Source organism: Perca fluviatilis, chromosome 20, assembly GCF_010015445.1.
Source record: "Perca fluviatilis chromosome 20, GENO_Pfluv_1.0, whole genome shotgun sequence".
Lineage (NCBI taxonomy): Eukaryota > Metazoa > Chordata > Actinopteri > Perciformes > Percidae > Perca > Perca fluviatilis.
The window spans coordinates 1826588-1837361 of record NC_053131.1 but is presented as its reverse complement, the minus strand read 5'-3'; the positions used below and the strand labels follow the sequence as shown (position 1 = coordinate 1837361).

General features: G+C 44.0%; 1 non-coding gene across 1 annotated transcript; it reads left to right on the top strand.

Moving 5' to 3' along the window:
* Positions 1-10059: 10059 nt before the first annotated feature.
* Positions 10060-10178, top strand: LOC120550236. Its single transcript, XR_005637707.1, has one exon. It is a non-coding gene; the product is annotated as a 5S ribosomal RNA (ribosomal RNA).
* The last annotated feature ends 596 nt before the right edge of the window (positions 10179-10774 follow it).

The following is a 10774-nucleotide window of genomic DNA, read 5'->3' as shown; positions in this document are numbered from 1 at the left end:
TATTGCTCTAATCATTGCAGACATATTTCCAATTTACATTCATTAGCTCCGCCCAACCGGAAGGCGGCCATTTTTTATTATGCATTTTTCAGGTGTTTTACATTCTTTCGAACTCGTCCTAGGCCGTGACTTCAATCTTCTTGAATCTTTGCACGAAGTATCTGTTGACCCTAATAATGAAAAGTTATCCAGAGAATTTTGATAGTTGAAAAAATGCGGAAGTTATAGCAATTTACTGTCTAAACAGGAAGTTGCGTTATCTTGACAACAATTATTCCGATTGCCCCGAAACTTGACAAGGATGTTCCTCCTGGCCTGTTTAGCAACTGTGCCAAAGTTGGCTGCAATCGGCCATTAGATGGCGCTGTTTTAATTTTTTTTATTTAATCATCAAAATATTGACATCTGGGAAGCCTACTTTGTCTAACTACTCCTGGGACGTGAGTCCGATCGGCACGAAAACTTGCATATACACTCGGAGGACCCTCGTGACAAAACGTTATCAAAAGAATATTGATAGCTAAAACAATGCGCAAGTTATGGAGGACCAACTTCCTGTAGGTGGGAGTGGAAACAGGAACGGTTGTATCTTGCACACGGCTGTTCCGATAGACACAAAACTTAAGACAGTTCTTTCTCATATGCCGATGAGGCTGTGTGCCAAATATGGTGTCAATCGGCCTTTAGATGGCGCTGTTTTCATTTTGTTAATTAATTAATGCGAAACCTCCTTTTTTTAACTCCTCGTAGAGCGTGAGTACCATCTGCACAAATATTTACAATAAGACTCTGTGGACCCTCCTGACAAAAAGTTATCAAAAGAATTTTGATAGCTGACACAATGCGCAAGTTACAGAGGACCAACTTCCTGAAGGGGGCTGTCGAAACAGGAAGTTGCGTATTTTACCAAGTCTTATTCAGATTGCCACCCAACATGACACAGCTGTTCCGCATAGGGGCTTGAGCATCCATGCCAAATTTAGAATGAATCGGCCATTAGATGGCACTGTTAGAATTTTTTTAATACATTTTTCACATTGCGATATATGGGAAACATACTTTGTCTAACTCCTCCTGGGCCGTGAGTCCAATGTGCACGAAAACTTGGATATAGATACGGTGGACCCTCGTGACTAAAAGTTATCAAAAGAATTTTGATAGCTAACACAATGCGCAAGTTATGGAGGAACAACTTCCTGTAGGTGGGTGTCGAAACATGAATGGTTCTATCTTGGCAAAAGTTATTCCGATTTACATGAAACTTAGAATGTGTGGTCTACATGTGATGTTGCATTTGCCAGTACCCCCCCGGGGCAAGAAGCGAGGGCCCGTCATCGCTGCTTGCAGCTTTAATTAGGGCCCGAGCACAAAAGTGCAAGGCCCCAACGGTGCCTTGCACTGAAAGTGCGAAGGAACCTATTGTTTTTCGTCAGATTATTATTATTATTATTTTTCCGAGTCCTCCGTCGCGTTTTTGAGGGGCTTAGCATGCACGAAAACTCACAAAAATTTGATAATATGTCACAACTGGTGAAAATTGCAAAGTATTGTAGTAATTGGGCTCGGGCGTTGCCAGGGGGCTCCATAAGCGCCCTAACTGCGCATTAATTACGACAAAAGTAATAAGTTAATATACCAACTTTTTAGGGAACATAGGTCTCATCTTGAACTTACTACGTGCTATTTTTAGAAAAAATTACAAAATTCTAAAATTTCTGAAATATTGGTATTCGTGAAAAGATCTTCATTTTACAAACACATGTTTGAGGACTTTAGGATGCACGAAACCTCTCAAACTTTTGCAGCCATGTGCAGAATATTAAACACTTTCATGTGAATACACATTTAGGCTTGGGAGTGGTATGGTTGCTCTATAGCGCCCCCTAATTGGATTTAGCACTTGGGCACATTTATGACGGCCTCAATATATACGAAAACTCACAAAAATTGGCACCCACATAAACACCTGGGAGCTTTGCGCGGCGCACCGGGGATTTGGGCCATACCTGTAAGCGGGCTCCATAGCGCCCCTAATGCCTGGAAGGCCTTAACTTGGACATAGTTGCTCCGATCTTCACCAGACTTAATACCCATATTGCTCTTATCATTGCAGACATATTTCCCATTTACCTTCATTAGCTCCGCCCAACCGGAAGGCGGAAATTTTTAATTATGCATTTTTCAGGTGTTTTACATTCTTTCGAACTTGTCCTAGGCCGTGATTTCAATCTTCTTGAATCTTTGCAGGTAGTATCTGTTGACCCTCATGACGAAAAGTTATCCAGAGAATTTTTATAGTTGAAAAAATGCGCAAGTTATAGGAACTTCCTGTCTAAACAGGAAGTTGCTTTATCGTGGTAACAATTATTCGGATTGCCCCGAAACTTGGTAAGGTTGTTCCTCATGTCCGGTTTAGCATCTGTGCCAAAGTTGGCGGCAATCGGCCATTAGATGGCGCTGTTTTTTTATTTTTGTATTAATCAGCAAAATATTGACATATGGGAAGCCTACTTTGTCTAACTACTCCTGGGACGTGAGTCCGATCGGCACGAAAACTTGCAAGTAGACACGGAGGACCCTCATGAAAAAAAGTTATCAAAAGAATATTGATAGCTAACACAATGAACAAGTTACGGAGGACCAACTTCCTGTAGGTGGGAGTGGAAACAGGAACGGTTGTATCTTGCCAACGGCTATTCCAATGGATGCAAAACTTAGAGCAGTTGTTCCTCATGTGCTAATGAGGCTGTGTGCCAAATATGGTGACAATCGGCCTTTAGATGGCGCTGTTTTCATTTTTTTTTAATTAATTAGCAAATTTACACGATGCCATGTAGTAAACAATACAGGTTATTACGCAGTTACATCTATTGACCACTAGATGGTGCTCTAAGACCACAAATGAACCTAACAGCAACATACAGGTACAATAGTCATGTGATAGACCAGCGGTATGAATGGCACGGTGAAATGCACTTCAACAATTAAACCAGCAACACCATCACGAGTGCAGCAGCTGAACTAATCCTCAGCAGGATTGTAATCAACTAATGTACAACACTGTACTAACATACATCCATGAATCAAAGTATTAACTATTGTATCTGAATGATATATTTGCAGTAAGTTCCTAGCAACACAACAGAATGCTATAGAAGTAACGTGCAACTTTAGGAGCAGCTGCACTCATGTCTTCAGCGAACTACAAAAGGAAATGGCGAAGTTGCGCATGTGCGCAAATGCGTGAATCCATGGAGTGGCGTCGGCTCAGTGGTCTACATGTGATGTTGCGTTTGCCAGTACCCCCCGGGGCAAGAAGCGAGGGCCCGTCATCGCTGCTTGCAGCTTTAATTGTTATTGTTATTGGGCTTGTTATTGTTTTTCCAGTTTTTAAGTTAAATGAGTAAATTAAATATTAAATGTTTATTGTTGGGCTTAGTTGTGTTTAATAATAATAATAATAATAAATTGAATTTATATAGCGCTTTTCATGGACTCAAAGTCGCTTTACAGGGCAGGGAAGATTATAAAAACAACAAAACAAAACGAGCAAACAAAACAAGTAGAACAAAACAAGATACAGATGAAAAAGGGAGGGGGGCAGGTGGACTATGGGTAGGCTGAGGTGAAGAGATGGGTCTTGAGGCGGGACTGGAAGATGGTGAGGGACTCAGAGGTGCGGATCTCTTGGGGAGGGAGTTCCAGAGCCTGGGAGCTGCTCTGGAGAAGGCTCTGTCCCCAAAACAGCGCGCGGGTTGGACTTTTGGATGGAGAGGACCGGCTGAGGTGGATCTGAGGGACCGTGAGGGTTGGTAGGGGAGAGGAGGTCAGTGAGGTATGGGGGGCCAGATGGTGGAGGGCTTTATAGGTGAGGACCAGGATTTTGTAGGTGATCCGGTGGGAAATGGGAAGCCAGTGGAGTTGTTTTAGGACTGGAGTGATGTGGTGCCAGGATTTGGAGCAGGTAATGAGGCGGCGGCTGAGTTCTGGACCAGTTGGAGTCGGTTGATGTTGGTAGAGCTGATGCCGAGGAGAAGTGAGTTGCAGTAGTCCATTCGGGAGGAGATGAAGGCGTGAATGAGTCTTTCAGCAGCCGGGGGTGTGAGAGAGGGTCTGATTTTGGCGATGTTGCGGAGGTGAAAGAAGGAGGTTTTAATGACTTGACGGATGTGAGGCTCAAGGAGAGAGGGTGGAATCAAAGATAACGCCAAGGTTGCAGGCCTGGGGAGACAATGGTGCCGTCGATGGTGAGAGTGGGGTTATTGGTTTTGCTGAGTGTGGATTTGGAGCCGATCAGAAGGAATTCAGTTTTGTCGCTGTTGAGTTTGAGGAAGTTGTGTTGCATCCAGGTTTTAATAGCTGACAGACAGGAGTTGATGTGGGAGAGGGGAGGATTGTGGGGGGATTTGGTGCTGAGGTAGATCTGGGTGTCGTCAGCATAGCAGTGGAAGTCCAGGTTGAAGTGGCGGAGTATCTGACCAAGAGGGAGGATGTAGATGATGAAGAGGAGGGGGCCAAGTACGGAGCCTTGGGGAACACCTTGAGTGACTGTGGCTGTGGCAGAGGTGTGGTTGTGGAGAGAGATGAAATGGGATTTGTTGGAAAGGTAGGAGTGGAGCCAGCTGAGTGCAGTACCTTCGATACCGAGGTCTTTGAGTCTGGTGAGCAGGATGTTATGGCTCACAGTATCGAAGGCTGCACTCAGGTCGAGGGGAGGGTGAGTTCTGTGATCCGGAAGTTCTGATTGAAAATGACGGCGAGGCCACCTCCACGGTGGGAGGGGCGGGGTTTGCAGATGTAGTTGTAGCCAGGGGGGGATGCTTGGTTGAGGGAGAAGAAGTCGTTGGGTTGTTGCCAGGTTTCGGTGAGCAGAAGGAAGTCAAGAGTGTTGTCGAGGATTAGTTCATGGAGGGCAGGGGCTTTATTGTTGAGCGATCAGGTGTTGAGGAGGGCAAAGTTGGCATGGTGAGAGGGTGGTGGGATGGGGGCAGGCTGGAGAGATCTGAGGTTGTCCCGGTTAGCAGTGCGTGTGGTCGTTGGGGTGTGGGGGTATTGCAGTTGAGGGGGGACAGTGAGCTGATTAGCAAATGATTGGAGAGTATGATTGAGTGTATGTGAAGTGGGGAAAGCACTGCAGTCCGGTCCGGGTTTTCTGTGTAGCCTGATGATGCGTTCAGCCCTATGTGAACCAGTGGGTGAAGCATTCAGATGACGTGGGACAGGTGCAACAGAGCGTGCAGGTGACCAGATGGATGGAATGGATTGTCCGTGGTGGAAGAAAACAAACTTGCGGCGCGAGCTTCTGTGGATGTAACGGCGTCGACGTAGAAGTCCGAGCTGTTTGATGACTGGGATGCAGGATGGAATGGAGTAGTTGACGAATTGGACCAGTTGCAGAGTTGAATATTTGATCATGATGCCGAGCGGAGGGACGGAGAGCTCCGTGATAGTGATTAGCCGTGGGCTAGGAGCACAGAGGTGGAGGTGGAGATGGATGAATGAGGTGATTGCCAAAATGATCCACGGCATGACCGAAGGAGAGGAATGTCTAGTCTTGGTCGCGGCTCGCATCTGGTGGAGGTTGCCTATGAGGAGGAGGTCAGCGCTATCGGGTTAGCCCGCGGCTTAGCGGCATTAGCCGCCCCGTTTGGTGAACGGGGGCAGCTAGCTAGCGGCTAACCGACGAGGCAAGAGTCCGGTCAAGGAGCCCCAGGCGGCTTCGGGAACCAGCAGAGAGACTGTCCAGAGGTACAGAGGCTGTCCAGAGGTAGCGGGTACAGCGAACACAAACACAAGAGAATAGCAGACGAATAGCAGACAAATAGCAGATGAATAGCAGACGGAGAAGCGGCGAATAACCAGCGCCAGCGTCCTCTCACGTCGGTTGGATGTTTAGCCTACAGCTTGATGAATGAGCGAAGTCGTGATGTCATGTTGGCACAGCGAAAAGTCTGACGAGACGGCCAGCGTCTTTAGTTATTGTTGTGACTTCATGATGATTGTGTAAAATGCAGCAGCAGTTTTTTACAGATTTTAAACCTTTTGAACATTTGCTGAAGAACTAACAAAGAACTGCTATTACAGGAACACGCCTGCTGATTGGTTCCTGTTTCATACCAACAGAAAGTTAAATGAATACATTTTATATTTAATAGAATCAGTGACATTAATGAAGTGTATGCATTGTCTATTATTATTATTAGGGCCCGAGCACTTTCGTGCTCGGGCCCTAACGGGCCCCAACGGTGCCTTGCACTGAAAGTGCGAAGGAAAGTGCGAACCTATTGTTTTTCATCAGATTATTATTTTTCAGAGTCCTTTGTCTCATTTTTGAGGGCGTTAGCATGCACGAAAACTCACAAAAATTTGCACACCTGTCACAACTGGTGAAAATTGCAAAGTTCTGTAGTGCTTGGGCTCGGGCGTTGCCAGGGGGCTCCATAGCGCCCCCTAACGTGCGCCTTAATTCCGAAAAAAGTAAGAAGTTAATATACCAACTTTTGAGGGAACATAAGACTCGTCTTTAACTCCATGGTTCTATTTTTAGAAAAAATTACCAAATTCAAAAATTTCCGAAATCTTCGTTTTCGTGCAAAAATCTTCATTTTACCAACACTTGTTTGAGGACTTTATGATGCACGAAAACTCGTAAAATGTTGCAGCCATGTACATAATATTAAACTCTTTCATCTGAATACATATTTAGGCTTGGGAGTGGTACGGTTGCTCTATAGCGCCCCCTAATTGGTTTTAGCACTTGGGCACATTTTTGACGGCCTCAATGTTTACGACAACTCACAAAAATTGGCGCCCACATAAACACCTGGGGGCTTTGTGAGACTGTACAGCGATTTGGCCCATACCTGTAAGCGGGCTCCATAGCGCCCCCTAATGCGTAGAAGGCCTTAACATTGACATTGTTGATCCGATCTTCACCAGATTTAATACCCATATTGCTCTAATCATTGCAGACATATTTCCCATTTACATTCATTAGCTCCGCCCAACCGGAAGGCGGCCATTTTTAATTATGCATATTTCAGGTGTTTTACATTCTTTCGAACTCGTCCTAGGCCGTGACTTCAATCTTCTTGAATCTTTGCAGGTAGTATCTGTTTACCCTCATAACGAAAAGTTATCCAGAGAATTTTGATAGTTGAAAAAATGCGCAAGTTATAGCAAATTACTCTCTAAACAGGAAGTTGTGTTATCTTGACAACAATTATTCCGATTGCCCCGAAACTTGACAAGGATGTTCCTCCTGGCGGGTTTAGCAACTGTGCCGAAGTTGGCTGCAATCGGCCATTAGATGGCGCTGTTTTAATTTTTTTATTTAATCATCAAAATATTGATATATGGGAAGCAGACTTTGTCAAACTTCTCCTGGGACGTGAGTCCAATCAGCACGAAAACTTGCATTTACACTCGGAGGACCCTCGTGACAAAAAGTTATTAAAAGGATATTGATAGCTAAAACAATGCGCAAGTTATGGAGGACCACCTTCCTGTAGGTGGGAGTGGAAACAGGAATGGTTATATCTTGCCAACGGCTATTCCAATGGACACAAAACTTGGAACAGTTGTTCCTCGTGTGCCAATGAGGCTGTGTGCCAAATAAGGCATCAATCGGCCTTTAGATGGTGCTGTTTAAATTTTTTAAATTTAATTCACAATTTCGCTTTGAGCGAAACCTACTTTTTTTAACTCCTCCTAGAGCGTGAGTCCCATCTGCACAAAAATGTGCACGTAGACGCGGTGGACCATCATGACAAAAATATATCAAAAGAATTTTGATAGCTAACACAATGCGCAAGTTACAGAGGACCAACTTCCTGTAGGGGGCTGTCGAAACAGGAAGTTGCGTATCTTACCAAGATTTATTCCGATTGACACCAAACATGACAAAGTTGTTCCGTATAGGGGTTTGAGCATCCACGCCAAATTTATAGTGCATCGGCCCTTAGATGGCGCTGTTAGAATTTTCTTTATTAATTATTCAAATCGCGATATATGGGAAACATACTTTGTCTAACTCATCCTGGGCCGTGAGTCCAATCTGCACGAAAACTTGGATATAGACTCGGTGGACCCTTGTGACTATAAGTTATCAAAAGAATTTTGATAGCTAACACAATGCGCAAGTTATGGAGGAACAACTTCCTGTAAGTGGGTGTGGAAACATGAACGGTTCTATCTTGGCAAAAGTTATTCCGATTTACATGAAACTTAGGGCGTTTTCACACATGAAAGTCCGAACTATGGTCCGGACCAAGGTTCATGTTTTTGTTACATTGTATACATTTGATCTGGTAAGTTTTGGTTTCACACTGCAGTTTTGCAAGCGCACTAAAGATCTATACGTGACAAAACTACGTCCTGCCGTCATCACATACGTGAGCTGCGTCTCCAGATAATTATAATTGATTGGTTTGTAGGCGGGCATCCCCGTCCCTCTCTCTGTGTCGGAGTTTTTTCAACTGACTGCTGCTCTCCCCTTTTGTTGTGATGTTGAGATGCAAGATACAGGAACTTTCTTTCTGGAGCATTTATTCAGAGACAAACTGAAACCTACACTGTACATTTACTACCACTTAACAAATAAACTGCTGATGTATTCTCTGCTCTGATAGCCGACAGCTGTCTTCTTTGAGCGCATTCACCGTCTCTCTCTCTCTCTCTCTCACTAAGCACCGAGCTGTTCCTTAAGGGAGCTTCCCCGGTCTTGTAACACAAGGGGAGCCTGCCAGAGCTTCTTGTATTTGGTCCGAAAGTCCGAACCATCCAAAAAATGCTTTCACACTACAACCAGACCATGGTTCAGTTTGGTCCGGACCGAGACCACCTCTTTTATCGGACCAAAATTTGGTCTTTTGATCCGGACCGTGGTCCGGGGGAGGTTTCACACCTGTAATTTTGGTTCGGATCAAACTAAAAAGTCTGAAAGTCCGGACCAAACGAGGTATGTGTGAAAACGCCCTTAGAATGTGTGGTCTACATGTGATGTTGCATTTGCCAGTACCCCCCGGGGCAAGAAGCGAGGGCCCGTCATCGCTGCTTGCAGCTTTAATTATTATTATTATTAAAAATATAGTAATTTCATAGATAGAAGGATAACTTAATTAATGGGTCAAATATCAACCCAACAAGGGGGTCAATTTAACTCAATATTTGGGCTGGTGGTCCTGACCCAGTAAGGAGTTGCATTAACCCAACATTGGTGTCAGAATTACCCATATTTTGGTTATGCGAAGCAACCCATACTGGGTTAAAATTTCAACTCAACTCAAAAAGTTGGGGCTTCATTTTTGAGATTATTCTGGTTTGAGTATGGGAGGGATGTGATGAAGGGAGTACAGTGAAATGGTGTCTCCAACACAGAAAGGGGGATTACAGATAGATGAGAAATTTAGAATTTTTTTCCCTTGAATTTTGAGCTTTTGTGTTTTCAGTTTGTTTGCTTAATTTATTTTTAAGTTTAGACAGCAATAATTGTTTTTTTCGGTTTGATGTGTGTTTAAATGTCAGTTAAATTATGATTGGTGAGTATTTAGTTGTTCTTTTTCAATGTTTTGTTTTTATTTATTTTATTTTATTTTCGGGTTATACAGTTATTTTTGTGTAGCCAAATGATATGTTTTGAATATAGCTTTTTCGTTAGGTGACATTATAGAGTTTACTGAGTTTTAATTTGTTTTTTTGATTAATTTTCTATTTTTTGGTTTATACAGTTCTGTGTGAAGAAGGGGTTTTCTGTATGGGTTGATTTTCTTTTAAGGAAGCAACATGTGTGGGGTGTGTGTGTTCTATGTGTTCTTCATTGTGATTTGTAAATAATTTGAATGTTTTTGATAATAAAAGACACGACCGATCTCGTCTGATCTCGGAAGCTAAGCAGGATAGGGACGGGTCAGTACTTGGATGGGAGACTGCCTGGGAATACCCGGTGCTGTAAGCTTTTTATTCCCGTTGTACAACAGCAGGGGCTCTGCTCCTTATTTATACCACAAGTGTAATTGCATTTTACCATCTATAAATAGCTTATTTTCACATTCTCTAATGGCTTACGGCCATACCACCCTGAACACGCCATATCTCGTCAGACCTCGGAAGCTAAGCAGGGTAGGGCCGGGTCAGTACTTGGATGGGAGGCTACCTGGGAATACCCGGTGCTGTAAGCTTTTTATTCTACATTTTCAACAGCAGGGGCTCTGCTCCTTATTTATACCACAAGTGTCATTTTACCATCTATAAATAGCTTGTGTTCACCTGCTCTAAGTGCTTACGGCCATACCACCCTGAACATGTGAGGTCAGAGTGAGAGGCGGAGTTAGACTCAGTGTGCTTGGTATTGTGTGGAGTGAGGACGTGTGTGTGAGAGTTGAGGAAGTGAATTGTTTGTTTTGTTAGTTTTGAGCCTGATACACGGTCTTTTTCTTTTTCTTTTATTTCGTTTTGCCCCCTGGCAGCACAGGCTGCAGGGGGACACTTTTATTTGTAGGGTTTTCTTGCTTATAAAAAAATTTAAAATAAATAAGATAAATAAAAAAAAGAAGGGAGAGCATGGCAGGTAGACAGAGACACAACGGTGGGGACAATGGACAGAGACAGGGGCCGGAGTAGTATTAGGAATGAGAAAGAAGGAACACGGAGGGAGGTGGATGAAGAGAAGCACGGTGTGGTGGAAGAAAGGAAAAAGACAGAGGTACGCACGGTGAAGCAGACGACAATGGTGGTGACACGGGCGGCGGAGCTGACAGCGGAGCACACGACCACG